Below are 15,646 nucleotides of genomic sequence, written 5' to 3'. Positions count from 1 at the left end.
TTTTCTGCATCCTAAAATAATGTATTAGTCAGAGGAAAACTCAAAAGGCTCTTGAAATTACCACAGATCCCTTCATTCCAACACCTTGGGCACAAGCTGTCTTTATTGATCTGAACTGTGCCTGTATACAGTGTCTGAATGAGGCTGTATTGATCTGCAGTAGAGATCCTCAGTGTAGTGCTGTATTAGATGAAACCCGACACTTTGTGTATTATGAATTGCTGTGGTAAGAGGCAGGAATGTATTTGTTCTGAGGAAGAGTCATATTTCCTGTTAAGAGAACGCACTCAGAGAACACCTGTGTTAAGTGCATTTTCAACGTGAAGAAGTGCAGAAGATGATAAGATGACCTCAGAGGTATCATTCCCAGGCATCTTCATCACGTCTTCATGCCACAATACCATGTTAGCCCGCTGATCTAAAGCCTACACAGCTCAGGTAGCTAACGCAAGTCTTCAGGTCTCAAGCAAGGTTGTAAATCACTGAAGCACCTCCATTACATAAACAAATCAGCAATAGCCTGTGGCTAGCCCTGTGCTTTAGCCTGAGGAGTAGGTGCCAGAGGCAAAGCAGGGAGTGCCAAGGCGGTTATAGCCAACCTGTCATTTTCTTGCCAAACACCCTTGTTTGGCATGAGAAGGATGTTGCCTTGTATAATGCATAAATAGTTAGGTTGAAAGATGCTGAATTTAGCATATAGTACAAGGCTGTTTTTCAATTTGCCAGTACATGATACACATTGTAAGGATATTATATATAGGGTCCTAACCACAGGTGCCTAGGCTGCAGTTGCTGTTATTTGTGTGCTTTATTTGTTTGCAGAGCTGCAGCAGATCTATTCTTATTATGAACCAATTAGATTGTGTGTGTGTATGTCTCACTGCATCAAATCATTGAGCTTAATTGGCTTAGTGCTTGCTCATAAATGTGGTGAGCTCATAATTATTTGTGATGATAAATAAGATGGTAATTCATTTTTTTATACATATATTTGCATACTATAGGGATACTGCATTGTCAGATGTGCAGTTGAGTTCTGACTAAATTAATGAAGCAGTAAACTACCGTTTTAAGATTGTGCTGGGAGGCACTGCATCTGTCTGGATAAATGCACAAATGATCCCTAGTGCTGGGGGCACCCTCTATTACCATTCCAAGCACAGCACCTCTAGCCACCCGCGAAATGGAGCTGGTTCGGTGGCGGGGAAAGGTTGACAGTAGTCAACGACATCTGTGACGTCCAGACCGGAGGACACATTGGGTCTGGCGGGGTGTCCGTCTGAATTAGGTCGCGTTGAGCCAGCATATCATCCGCGGACCTGCCGACAAAAAGCGATGCAAACATTTGGCTGCTGTAACGCGATCCGAATTCAGCACCCGCCGTCAGTAGACAGCGCAGAATAGATAGCTGCCTGTCTCTTCAAAGGCGTTTTCTCTGCTAAACGGTGCATGCTGGTGGAATGCGCAGAGTCAAGCCACTGTGTTGAAGCTGGAAAGCTGCAAAGCTGCACCCTCAAAGCGATAGCGGGACCCTATTCACCTGCAGTTTTTTAGACAGGCAACTTCCAGTGAGCATTTTCCACGAAGATCAACCAGGGAAGGAAAGCGTTGGAATGTTGCTTTGTATGCTGGTCATGGATTTCTTGAAGGGCATCGGCGGTTTCGAAGGCCATTGTCACAGACTATTGTAGGATCCAGCGCACATTTTTGGGGTCCTGAGTCAAGGAACCCCCATTTACATTGCACAGAATTCTGTCAAAATGCATTGGCGTTCATAACAGCATTTGTTGAAGAATGTACGCGGTACTACCCTAGATCGAACATAACTGATGTTCCGTCTTCAAGGTAAACTTTTACCTATATTTTATAGCCTACCATACATTAAACGTTAGCATCTGCATCACATTGCTGTTGAACTCTTTTGGGGAATCGCATTTGAGGAAATTGCATGGGGAGCAGCGTTACGGTTTTTAGTGCAATGAGGATCCCATCCTAATTGCCTCTCTCACGCCGGAGTAGGCTATGTGAAAACGTGAGTACTCTCCTAAATAGTATAGTTGAAAAGCTTTTTATTTTTTATTTAACTAGGCAAGTCAGTTAAGAACTAATTATTATCTACAATGATGGCCTACCCAGACGACGCTGTCCCAATTGTGCGCCGCCCTATGGGACTCCCAATCACGGCCGGATGTGATACAGCCTGGATTGGAACCAGGACGCCTCTTGCACTGAGATGCAGAGACTTAGACCGCTGCGGCACTCGGGAGCCCCATAACACTATAACACTGCAAGGTCAAAAATTCCCATCATATGATGAGAAAGGCGCGGTCAGATTAAATGTGTATTTATAGAACCCCCTTGCTTGCATGTTGAGGTTTTTATTTGACTTTTCTAGGTGAAATTGAGAATCATGTAATGTACCCATTATCGTCTTGTCCACTTACAGATGCATGGTGGATCACATCAGATTGAATTAAGATATGAAATGACTGCGCTCGTGCTCGGCATGATATGAGTTCTTATCAGTCCAACCAAGATAACTTGCAGTGCTAAGAGAGAATAAAATATACCCACGCTTAATTAATGCCATAAACGTCCCTTACTAAAATGCAAATGAGGCATTTGTCATTCACTTGTTATGTTGTTATATAGCATATAATAAATTAGCCCGGATTGACTAAAGCAGCCAAATTAATTAAGGACTGGACAAGGTATAGGTTAGTCAAACATATTTATGTTGATACAGGTCTCTGATATGTGAATATGTGACCCTAATGAGTTATAGACGTGTTTCTTATTGTTGTGTCTGTGTTTGTTATCATCTATCTTATTATTCATGGGAGCCTGAGAGGCACAATTGTGACTAGCACACCATATCCCATGAATGCCTCATTTCACTGATATTTTTTTGCTGACTGCCAGAAAGGCTACAACTTCATCTTTGATCACTTTCTATATTCAATATCACACATTAACAATATTAATCACCACATAGCCTTCCCATTAAAGACAATGCTTATGTCTTTCACAAACATGATTCGTAGTCTAAAAAGTGAGAGATGTGCATAGAAAGTAGTATAGTTCCTTCCACCACCAACCCATAAAAAGAGCTGTGGCTTGGGCTTAAGCAGAATGAGCACATCGACCAAACTTACATTGCCTACGCCACAGTAGCTTGCTGAAAGCACAACATATTCAATAGGAAAGGAAACAGTTGGCCTATTGATTATTCGGCCCATAGGATTGGATGTATTTGCCTGGAGAAATAAGCCATTCTCTCTCTAACAAAAAACAGATGCATTTTTGAATCTTCAGGCCAAAGGGAAAAGGATGGCTCACACCTCAATGAACATTTCAGCTCTCAAAGCAGTTCTATTGATACAGCGGGGCCTGTTCACTCAGCATGCTAAGATGCCCTTCTCCATGGTGAAACTGAACCAACAACACCCCAGACCTCACAGCCCTTTGGGATCTCATCCACTAGAGAACGTAGCTGGCAGCTCATTTACATCCAGGGTTAAGCTAACTTCAGCCAGGTTACATATCTTATATCAGTGGGAAGAAAATGGAAGGTATTATTTTATGCCTCCGTGTCTGACGGTGTGTGTGTGTGTGTGTGTGAGATAGAAAGACCTATAAGATCAGTTTGATTCAGTCACCCCATTCATTCAGCTATCCTAAATGTAATTAACTTTTTCCTCCATCATTCAGAAATCAATAAAGTATGACCACAATGGCCAACAAAACACCAGCAGTTATCCTCTCTGGGATATGTGGGAAGGTAGCATCCCACCTCGCCAACAGCCAGTGAAATTGCAGGGCGCCAAATTCAAAACAACAGAAATCCCATAATTAAAATTCCTCAAACATACAAGTATTTTACACCATTTTAAAGATAAACTTGTTGTAAATCCAGCCACAGTGTCTGATTTTTCAAAAAGGCTTGATGACGAAAACACACCAAACGATTATTTTAGGTCAGTACATAGTCACAGAAAAACACAGCCATTTTTCCAGCCAAAGAGAGGAGTCACAAAAAGCAGAAATAGAGATAAAATGAATCACTAACCTTTGATGATCTTCATCAGATGACACTCATAGGACTTCATGTTACACAATACATGTATGTTTTGTTCAATAAAGTTCATATTTATATCCCAAAATTTCAGTTTACATTGGCGTGTTATGTTCAGTAGTTCCAAAACATCCGGTAATTTTGCAGAGAGCCACATCAATTTACAGAAATACTCATAATAAACATTGCTAAAAGATACAAATGTTATGCATGGAATTTTAGATCCACTTCTCCTTAATGCAACCGCTGTGTCAGATTTTTTTTTAACTTTACGGAAAAAGCAAACCATGCAATAATCTGAGTACGGCGCTCAGACACAAAAACAAGCCATGCAGATACCCGCCATGTTGTGGAGTCAACAGAAGTCAGAAATAGCATTATAAATATTCACTTACCTTTGATGATCTTCATCAGAATGCACTCCCATGAATCCCAGTTCCACAACAAATTGTTTTGTTCGATAAAGTCCATAATTTATGTCCAAATACCTCCTTTTTGTTCACGCGTTTAGTACACAATCCAAACTCACAAGTCCAGGCGAAAGTTCAGACAAAAAGTAATATTATAGTTCGTAGAAACATGTCAAACGAAGTATAGAATCAATCTTTAGGATGTTTTTATCATAAATCTTCAATAATGTTTCAACCGGAGAATTCCTTTGTCTTTAGAAATGCAATGGAACGCAGCTAACTCTCACGTGAGTGTGCATGATCAGCTCATGCCACTCTGGCAGACCCCTGACTCAATCAGCTCTCATTCCCCCCTCCTTCACAGTAGAAGTCTCAAACAAGGTTCTAAAGACTGTTGAGATCTAGTGGAAGCCTTAGGAAGTGCAATATGACCCCATAGACACTGAATACTTGATATGCAATGACTTGAAAACTACAAACCTCAGATTTCCCATTTCCTGGTTGGATTTTTTTCTCAGGTTTTTGCCTGTCATATGAGTTCTCTTATACTCACAGACATCATTCAAACAGTTTTAGAAATTTCAGAGTGTTTTCCATCCAAATCTACTAATAATATGCATATATTAGCAACTGGGACTGAGTAGCAGGCAGTTTACTCTGGGCACCTTATTCATCCAAGCTACTCAATACTGCCCCCCAGTCCCAAATAAGTTATCTATGAACAGGACCAGAGCCCTATACTACGCACATGGTTTATGGAGTTATTGAGGTAACTTTGGTCAACTCTGAGTTCAACCCTGGATAACCGGTACCACGGAAGTGGCTCACCTTTTAGCCAGGTACATTTCTATGGCAATGAATCCTTCAGAACTAACCTGCTCCCGGGCAGGCTAACACAGGGCTAACTCCATTTATCCTGAATGAAGTGGCTGAGCTGCGAGTTGAGGGTAGTGAGGTATAATAACAACTAGAGACTGCCTCCAAGATGCCTGACCTTTGTTGTCAATGTAATCTACTCACATATCTACTCAAATCTACTCACACTCGCATATGCTGTTTCGTGGTTGCTGCCATCTTTCTTACTGGGATTACTCCGCCTGCACTCTAGCGAACATGCCCCGGGACTCTGATAGAGCACGAGGACAGCTGAACAAGCCAACCGGAACATACCCTGGCTAGCTGGGGTCATGACATCAGAGCATGAATATAAAATGTTAATATCTTCAGTTGTGAGTGATGAGGGAAAAAATTGGCCTCAGCGACAATAATTTGAATAATTCAATGCAGGTTTTGTGTACAAAGGTGATGACTAAAGTGTATTATTAGGAATGTTCAAATTTGACTTCTTTATGGGACCTTCAATGGGAATTGTCTTTCTTGGCCGTGATTCAGATAAACTGCAATACCGAAACAATACTGTGGGTGCAGTCAAAGCGTGCTTCCAGACCGGAGTCCTGGCCCCTTGTTTGAGTACCAATGAAATCAGATCCCCTCCATCTGGCAATGATTGCATTATCATCCTCTTCATTTGAGGAATACCTATCACATTAGACATTTATCAATTGGGAATGCATTTGAAACTTCACACACAGTAAAACTTGTTTGTGCCTTAATACAATGTTGTATTGATAGGAGTGAGGGAAAAAGGTGCTGGTGCATTGATCAGCACACCAAAGACGGCATTAACGATAAGTAATAAAATGAAGACGACACTTCAAAAAGCCTATATCACACCTAGTTGCTGAATTTGCAAGACAACTTCTCTCATTTTGATTTCGGCACAAATACAAAAAATTTGGCACTGACTCGCTTATTTCAATGAAGAGTTGAGTTTGACTATTTATGTGCGACCTGCACACGCAGTTACAAGACTGCTATAGTTAGTGTTAGGCGGACAAGCAATATCCACTGTCGTAGTATGATTAAAGCCTGAGCTGGAATGTGAAGCTAACTGAAGCTGACTAACTTTAGAAAACCCTGAGTAGATCTAGCTTCAATCGTAGTATACCTCTCTGCAATAGTAGCATTGAAATCCAAAAGGTCAATAAAATAGTACTGTCTCTATGCAGTATTGGGTTGTCTGAGAATGAACCTTTAAATACATGCCAGCCCAAAGTGTTGTTTAGGTGTTGCCATGGTATCGAGAATGTCACCTAAGAGCTGCCAACCTTAATCGCGTTGGCATTAAGGTTGGCAGAGACACTGATATAAATTGCTATTTCAACACACACAGTCTCTGTTTCACAAACCTGTAGGCACACACACACACTCTCACTCACTCACTCACTCACTCACTCACTCACTCACTCACTCACTCACTCACTCACTCACTCACTCACTCACTCACTCACATTCAGGCACACGCGCAGGATGATGTGTTCAGGTCTGACCTACTTAAACCATTTAAACCCAACCTGACAGTTTAATTAAGGAATGTTTTTAATCAAACTATCTAATGTGTTGAACAATTCCCTACAGGTCAACAAATCGGAAAGTGTTTATATCAGCATAAGGATATTTGGAATGCTACCATGGCCTTAATCTGTTTCTCCTTGTGAAATATACAAAAGGGAAAACAAATAAACATAAATATAGGTTGTATTTATAATGGTGTTTGTTCTTCACTGGTTGCCCTTTTCTTGTGGCAACAGGTCACAAATCTTGCTGCTGTGATGGCACACTGTGGTATTTCACCCAATAGATATGGGAGTTTATAAATATTTTATTTATTTTCAAATTATTTGTGTATCTGTGTAATCTGAGGCAAATATGTGTCTCTAATATGGTTTTACATTTGACACGAGGTTAGAAAGTGCAGCTCAGTTTCCACCTCATTTTGTGGGCAGTGTGCACATAGCCTGTCTTCTCTTGAGTGCCAGGTCTGCCTTCAGCTGCCTTTCTCAATAGCAAGGCTATGCATTTTTGTAAATTCTTTCCAATGTGTCAAATAATTATATTTTTGTTTTCTCATGATTTGGTTGGGTCTAATTGTATTGCTGTCCTGGGGCTCTATGGGGTCTGTTTGTGTTTCTGAACAGAGCCCCAGGACCAGCTTGCTTAGGGGGCTTTTCTCCAGGTTCTTTTCACTGTAGGTGATCGTTTTGTTATGGAAGGTTTAGGAATCGCTTCCTTTTAGGTAATTGTAGAATTTAAAGGCTATTTTCTGGATTTTGATAATTAGCGGGTATCGGCCTAATTCTGCTTTGCATTAATTATTTGGTGTTTTACGTTGTACACAAAGGATATTTTTCAGAATTATGCATGCAGAGTCTCAATTTGGTGTTTGTCCCATTTTGTGAATTCTTGGTATGTGAGTGGACCCCAGACCTCACAACTATAAAGGGCAATGGGTTCTATAATTGATTCAAGTATTTTTTGCCAGATCCTAATTGGTATGTTAAATTTATGTTCCTTTTGATGACATTGAAGGCCCTTCTATCCTTGTCTCTCAGATCGTTCACAGCTTTGTGGAAGTTACCTGTGGCGCTGATAGTGGGGGTTGGGCGTGTTGCTCTGCTCACGGCCTGGGCATATGTCCTGCTGTCATGTTGAGGTCCTTGCTGCAGGGGTGGGGGCATGGGGTGGGGGCATGGGGTGGGCAGAAGAGGCATAGTTCTGATATGGGGGGGGGGGCTATATTGGGTGTGACCAGGGTTTGCTTGGGGTGTGGCTGGTTATGCTGTGGTTTGGATGTAGGTCCTCTTTTGGCGTGGATTCTCTCGTTGCAGGTCCTTCGGGAGGGGGTCTTGCAGTTCTGGGAGGGTGTCTCGCTGGTGTGGGAGGGGTGTACGTTGCTCTGTTGCTCCTGTGTGAGGTGCTGGGGCTACGGTTGAAGGTGACTTCCTGGAAAAAGTTGGGATTGCTGCCTTGTAGAGATGGACCTGGTCATAAAGGCTATTCAAGTCCATGGTGGAGTGGTGGGCCAGGTATACATTAGGTTTTGAGGCACAGTCTCATGAAATGCTTGTATTCACCTGCTGTATGGTGGCAGGGTGAAATTATTTTCGTGGTAGCAGGGTGGAGATATACCCTGACGAAGACAACTTGTCTGTCGAAATGTTGGTCATTACATTTTTGCATCTGAGCTCCAAGAGAGTGCTGCTCTCCTTTATTTTTTTCAAGCAAGGTGGAGATAACCACTTGTGCGTTGGAGATAGTGGAATAAGCTTTTTCAATCACTCCCTTGAGTGCTGTTAACACCTTTTCCTGCTGGGCCCTCAGGTAATTTGTGCCCGTGTGAGTTATGATGTGGCTGGGGACCCTAGTCTGTCCTCTGACAACAGCTACAGGGCATGCCTAGTGTTTAGGCACCAGAATTTAGCCACTTTGTGTTTGGGAAAAAGTTTATTCTCTTTGAGGCAATGAGGAGCACAATCTCTGGCTTTTGTGTGTCCTCAGTGGATGTGGGGGGGGGGGGGGGGGGGGTGTCAGGAGAGCTATGGGGGAGCTAATAGGAGGGCTGTTAGGGGGAGTGGTGTCTGTTGGGTTGGTGGGTCCTTGTTGTCTGTCCCATTGTTGTGTTGAGGTTGTGGTCCGGGTCTGTGGTGGGCTGTTCTGCTCTCTGTCACACCTCAGCTTTCTGACCTCGTCCTTCAGTGCCATGTGTACCTCTTAAGTTCTCTCACCTCAGTCCGTAGAGCAACCAGCTCTCTCAGACAGCCGTCCATCTCCACCTTCTGCCCTTGGGTCTTGTTTGGGGGGTGTTGTTGTGCTTGCCTGTTTTGTAGGCTTTTTCTGTCTGGATTGTGTGAACTAGCTCTCTGAGCTCCACCATGTCTCTCTCCAGCTCTGCGAATTTATCCCTCTCAAGGATGGAGGAGCAGTGCAGTTGTGGGTCCTGGGTGTGTTCAGTGCTGGGGGGGGGGGGGGGACTATCCTCGTCTGCAGGACAGTTTGAAGAGATCAGATTCACTCAGGATGGGGGAGTTGTCACAGGGAGCTTTTCCTGCTGTGCTCTCTCTTTGATCCCATAAAATTCCTGCTGGAAATGTATGAAGATGCCCTGCACCATTACTGTCACAGACTTGTACACGTTGACAGAGGTTGTTTCAATTTCCTCAATGTCTAGTGTTCATGGTTTCCATCCTGGGCCAATACCCTCTCTCTTGACATAGGGGTAGTGTGCTCTTATAGCACTGTGCCATGCCAGGGGATGGTCTGTGTGGAAAATTTATTTGCTTATGTTCCCCTCTTTGTAGCTGTCAGCAAATAGTGTCGCTGGATTGTCCTTGAGGAGCTTTTTTTGTACTTATTCCTTGCAGGGTTATTTTTAACATCCAGGGGTACTGTAATGTAATGACCTCTGGACAGGGATAAGCCATTGGTGCTTCAAAAACCTCTGCATTTGGGTGGGGGGCGGTGAAACTCTCCTGCCATTGTTGGGCTCAAGAGTTTTCACACATCTGACTTCACACTTCAGTGCATTTTGAAGGTGCCGTCAGGTCTCTTCAATTAGCTTGGTTGAACTTGGTAGCTTAGTATACTTATTACCTTAGCTTTATATAACAAAATAACCTAGAGATTATTGTATTTTACTTTTTGGCTTCAGAAGTAGCTTCAGACTGAATATTACTCACTCAGTTTTGTGTTGGATGGTATTTTCATGTTCTGCTGTATTTCTTCTGCAGATTTTGGTTTTTTCTTGATAGTCCTTAGTAGTAATCGTCAATTCAGGTAATTTTGTCCAAAATTTTAGGTCTGGAATTTTGATCTTGACTGAAGGTTTTAATGTTGAGGTTAGTATCTTGTATAAGTATCTCTCTCTCCCCCCTCTCTTTCTCTCTCCCTCTCTCTCCCCCAGCCTAGCAGCAGAGTGTGATGATGCAGTAGCTTTCTCTACATGAGCCCCAGCATACGTTAGACCATCTGAAAACAGATCCCTCGTGACCTGACTGGGCCTGCTGCAGAAGGAAGTGTGTGTGTGTGTGTGTGTGTGTATGCATGGGTATGATGCTGCATAAGGCTTTTTTATGGGCAATCACTGCCCCAGGGAACGCATACAGTAGATATCCTCTACTAAAACAATGGTATGCTGCTGCTGCCTCTGAGTGTCTCTGTATAGCTGGAGGTTGTCTAGCAAACTGCTTTCAATTAGGAACATGTGTTAGAGGGTGTGTGCGTATGGGTGCGTGTTTGTGTGTCTCTTCACAGTCCGTGTTGTGCCGTGAGGTGTTTTTTAAATCTGATTTTACTGCTCGATTGAGTTGCTTGATGTGGAAGAGAGTTTCATGTAGTCATTGCTCTGACTTGGGGACTGTGAAGAGACCCCTGGTGGCATGTCTTGTGGGGTATGTATGGGTGTCTGAGCTGTGTGTTTTCTGTGCTTTCGACACATCCATACCTCTAACAAAGACAAGTAGTGATCATTTGTGTGTGTGGGTGTGTGTGTGTGTGTGTTCTCTATGTTTTCCAAGGGTTAACATTCTAAGATTGAGTAGATTATTAATTCAATAATTGATTGATTATCAAGTTATATGTTCATTTAGGTGATGAGTGTGGCTTACTATACAAATTGTTGTGTAGAAACCCCAACGTAAAGGATCGGCGTCCCGTCAACAGGACAGTTGTAAATCATGCAGCGACTTTTGTCACCATCACAGATTTTAGAGAAACAACAAATGTCGGTACATACAAGTATCTTATATTGGCTGAAAGCTTAAATTCTTGTTAATATAACTGCACTGTCCAATTTACAGTAGCTATTACTGCGAAAAAATGCCATGCTATTGTTTGAGGAGAGCTCCTAACAACAAACACTTTTTTCACCGCGATAGGTTTGATAAATTCACCTCTGAAGGTGAAATGTGTACTTACATTCTGAAATTTTGCTCTGATTTATCATCCAAAGGGTCCCAGAGATAACATGAAGTGTCATTTTGTTAGATGAAATCCTATTTCATGTCCTAAAAAGGTCCATATAGCATGCACGATCGATTTTATATTTCCACTCGTTCAATTTGCAAAGAAAGGAATCTGTGAAAATATCACCCTAAATGTTGTTTCAACCAGTCAAATCACATTCGTATGTATTCCTCAGAGATCCTAGAACATAACGAGACTTCACTATATCATTAGGAGTGTAGTATATCCTATAGGACACCATATTTGGTCAGGGAGCGACGCCTTCATGGCACGCTGATGACGCGGGTGGTCTTCATTTTATCGACTGTATCTTTGTCAAATAAGCACTAATCGGGGTCAAACAAAGCTAGCTAGATAGCCAATGAGCTGGGCTCTATGGGAATATCCATGTCTGTCGCAAAATGTAGGTGCTAACCTTTTGCAACAGCATGCCTTTTCCTTTTGGACAAAAATGATAAGAATATTCACTTATGAAGTTATGAAAACTGGTTGTATTGCAAATGTTGAACTTATAATAGGGCTACTAATACTGGAAAAGCTCAATCAAAGTCCAAGTATACAGATTTGACGATATTCTTGCCGAAAAATGTCATATGAATGCCAATGTCTCCTTTACGATTTGCCCAAATGTACCTGTGTGACTTCACACTAAATGTTATGTTGTTCGCTCATGGTTCAAGTTATCCGGCTGCACATACACTGCTGCCATCTTGTGGACACCATCATAATTACAACCAGAGTGATGGCTAGAACTGGGACCTTTCTCTTGCATTTAAAAGAGGGTGGTAGAAAAAAACGGTTGTGTTTTTCTTTGTATTTTCTTCTACCAGATCTATTGTGTTATAGTGTTTCCTTTCAAATGGTACCAAGAATATGCATATCCTTGCTTCAGGGTCTGAGTTACAGGCAATTAGTTAGGCAAGTTGAAAATTGAAAAAAGGGATTATCCCTAAGAAGTTTTAAAGGCAAAATTAGGTAGACAGGCTCCGACATGGATTTCCTGCTGCTCCCCATGTCTCGGGAATGGGGTTGTCCCTTTTTCCTTACAAAACGAATTTAGCAGGGTTTACTGTCGTAACCATTCTCTTCATGTTTGGCAAGTTTTCACAGGTGAAAAAAGCCTCATCTCTATGGGGTGAATCAATATCACGTCTCCAGTGCCATTTGAGTCGGAAAGTAGCAGGTCCGCCCCGCCTCATTGCACATCCAGAGGCCGTGCCATGCACAGCAGAAGGCTGGTTGGCACACACACACACATAAACACACACTCAGACACGCATACTAACTCACTATATCTCTATCACATACACAAACACACACACACGCAAACCCTTATATAAACACAACCACTTTGGGTCAGGATCATTTGCCATGCTTAAGGAGTCATAACTTGTCCATTTAACAATTACACCATAGTCCTTTTGTTATTGACTTTACTTTGGACCTCTCTGCTAGGGCTCCTAATCCCCTTTCACCAGCACCAGCCACCAGAGCAGTCAACACAGGACAGGGAGTCAACACATTTCTGTAACTGTTGTACTCAGTAGTGGTAAAAATATCTATAAAACAGGGTCATAAACCTGTTCTCTAAGGGAATTTGATGTATTGTAGTCATAGCAGCGGTGTTCATTGGAATGTCAGATCAGGGAGACAGTGTGTGCTCTGCTCTCCCTAAAATTATATTGCTGTGTTTGATGACCAAATTTGCCTACGAAGGACCACCACACCACCTTCTTGTTCAAGTGAGCACAGCACAACAAGGTGAGTCCAAAAATGTCTTGTATGCTCAAATCAAATCAAATGTATTTGTCACATACACATGGTTAGCAGATGCTAATGCGAGTGTAGCGAAATGCTTGTGCTTCTAGTTCCGACAATGCAGTAATAACCAACGAGTAATCTAACTAACAATTCCAAAACTACTACGTTATACACACAAGTGTAAAGGGATAAAGAATATGTACATAAAGATATATGAATGAGTGATGGTACAGAGCGGCATAGGCAAGATGCAGTAGATGGTATTGAGTACAGTATATACATATGAGATGAGTATGTAAACAAAGTGGCATAGTTTAATGTGGCTAGTGATACATGTATTACATAAAGATGCAGTAGATGATATAGAGTACAGTATATACGTATACATATGAGATGAATAATGTAGGGTATGTAAACATTATATTAAGTAGCATTGTTTAAAGTGGCTAGTGATATATTTTACATCAATTGCCATCAATTCCCATTACTAAAGTGGCTGGAGTTGAGTCAGTGTGTTGGCAGCCGCCTCTCAATGTTAGTGGTGGCTGTTTAACAGTCTGATGGCCTTGAGATAGAAGCTGTTTTTCAGTCTCTCGGTCCCAGCTTTGATGCACCTGTACTGACCTCACCTTCTGGATGATAGTGGGGTGAACAGGCAGTGGCTCGGGTGGTTGTTGTCCTTGATGATCTTTATGGCCTTCCTGTGACATCGGGTGGTGTAGGTGTCCTGGAGGGCAGGTAGTTTGCCCCCGGTGATGCGTTGTGCAGACCTCAATACCCTCTGGAGAGCCTTACGGTTGTGGGCAGAGCAGTTGCCGTACCAGGCGGTGATACAGCCCGACAGGATGCTCTCGATTGTGCATCTGTAGAAGTTTGTGAGTGCTTTTGGTGACAAGCCAAATTTCTTCAGCCTCCTGAGGTTGAAGAGGCGCTGTTGCCCCTTCTTCACGATGCTGTCTGTGTGGGTGGACCAATTCAGTTTGTCTGTGATGTGTACGCCAAAGGAACTTAAAACTTAATACCCTCTCCACTACTGTCCCATCGATGTGGATAGGGGGGTGTTCCCTCTGCTGTTTCCTGAAGTCCACAATCATCTCCTTAGTTTTGTTGACATTGAGTGTGAGGTTATTTTCCTGACACCACACTCCGAGGGCCCTCACCTCCTCCCTGTAGGCCGTCTCGTCGTTGTTGGTAATCAAGCCTACCACTGTTGTGTCGTCCTCAAACTTGATGATTGAGTTGGAGGCATGCGTGGCCACGCAGTCGTGGGTGAACAGGGAGTACAGGAGAGGGTTCATAACGCACCCTTGTGGGGCCCCAGTGTTGAGTATCAGCGGGGTGGAGATGTTGTTACCTACCCTCACCACCTGGGGGCGGCCCGTCAGGAAGTCCAGTACCCAGTTGCACAGGGCGGGGTCGAGACCCAGAGTCTTGAGCTTGATGACGAGTTTGGAGGGTACTATGGTGTTAAATGCTGAGCTGTAGTCGATGAACAGCATTCTCACATAGGTATTCCTCTTGTTCTGATGGGTTAGGGCAGTGTGCAGTGTGGTTGAGATTGCATCGTCTGTGGACCTATTTGGGCAGTAAGCAAATTGGAGTGGGTCTAGGGTGTCAGGTAGGGTGGAGGTGATAGGGTCCTTGACTAGTCTCTCAAAGCACTTCATGATGACGGAAGTGAGTGCTATGGGGCGGTAGTCGTTTAGCTCAGTTACCTTAGCTTTCTTGGGAACAGGAACAATGGTGGCCCTCTTGAAGCATGTGGGAACAGCAGACTGGGATAAGGATTGATTGAATATGTCCGTAAATACACCAGCCAGCTGGTCTGCGCATGCTCTGAGGGCGCGGCTGGGGATGCCGTCTGGGCCTGTTCTGCTGCTGCATAAATTATGTAATAGGCCAGGGAGATATGTATACGGTAGCTAAGAAAGTAATACTAAGGGTATGTTGTGTAGTAAGCTGTTGTTAGTAGCCCATGTGCCTCATCCTAATAATTTGGTCTATTTTCACCTCTTAATTTCGCCTACTGTTCTGACTTGGTGGTGCACATCTAGCCTATAACCTGTTTTTGAGAAATGTAATCATTGAATATTGTAAGAGGTTTCATTGTCTGCTTATATTCCCCTTTATTTATCCTATGGTTCTGACTTGGTGTACAGGGAGAACACTGTAAGAACGGCTCATGTTCTGAATTCTGTCGCTGTACATTTCAAAAGTGCTGAACAAATAGTTACATTGACTACATCCGTCCTAGCTCGCTCATTAATGTCTTAATCAAAATTACAGATTGTCTCTTATCCGCTTCTCATCCCCTTATGCTATAGTTTGTACATCTCAATTGTCAGCAGACATCACATTTGTTAAAGCAAGTCAGCCATATCAGTTATGTTTTTTAAGAGGCAGTAAATGAGGCTGAATGAACTGTTTCGCTGCCCGACAAGGCTCCGCTGATAGTCAGATGTAGCAGTGGTGTTGGGACTGCTGTTGGGACTCTGCTGTTGGGATAGGTTTATGTAGGCCATAGTGCAATTAATGTATT

At 42.9% G+C, this 15,646-nt stretch overlaps 1 protein-coding gene across 1 annotated transcript in view; it reads left to right on the top strand.

Annotated features, from left to right (window-relative positions):
- The first annotated feature begins 1,030 nt into the window (after window positions 1-1,030).
- Window positions 1,031-15,646, top strand: part of lrfn5b (leucine rich repeat and fibronectin type III domain containing 5b) — a 29,259-nt gene continuing 14,643 nt past the window's right edge. The window contains exon 1 of the mRNA XM_020470313.2: window positions 1,031-1,845. The gene's annotated coding sequence lies outside the window, so the exon portion shown is untranslated. The remainder of the gene's footprint in view (window positions 1,846-15,646) is intronic.

This window comes from Oncorhynchus kisutch, linkage group LG21 (assembly GCF_002021735.2).
Source record: "Oncorhynchus kisutch isolate 150728-3 linkage group LG21, Okis_V2, whole genome shotgun sequence".
Taxonomy (NCBI): Eukaryota; Metazoa; Chordata; class Actinopteri; order Salmoniformes; family Salmonidae; genus Oncorhynchus; species Oncorhynchus kisutch.
Note: the sequence above shows the minus strand (reverse complement) of the source record. Positions and strands in the feature narration are given on the sequence as shown.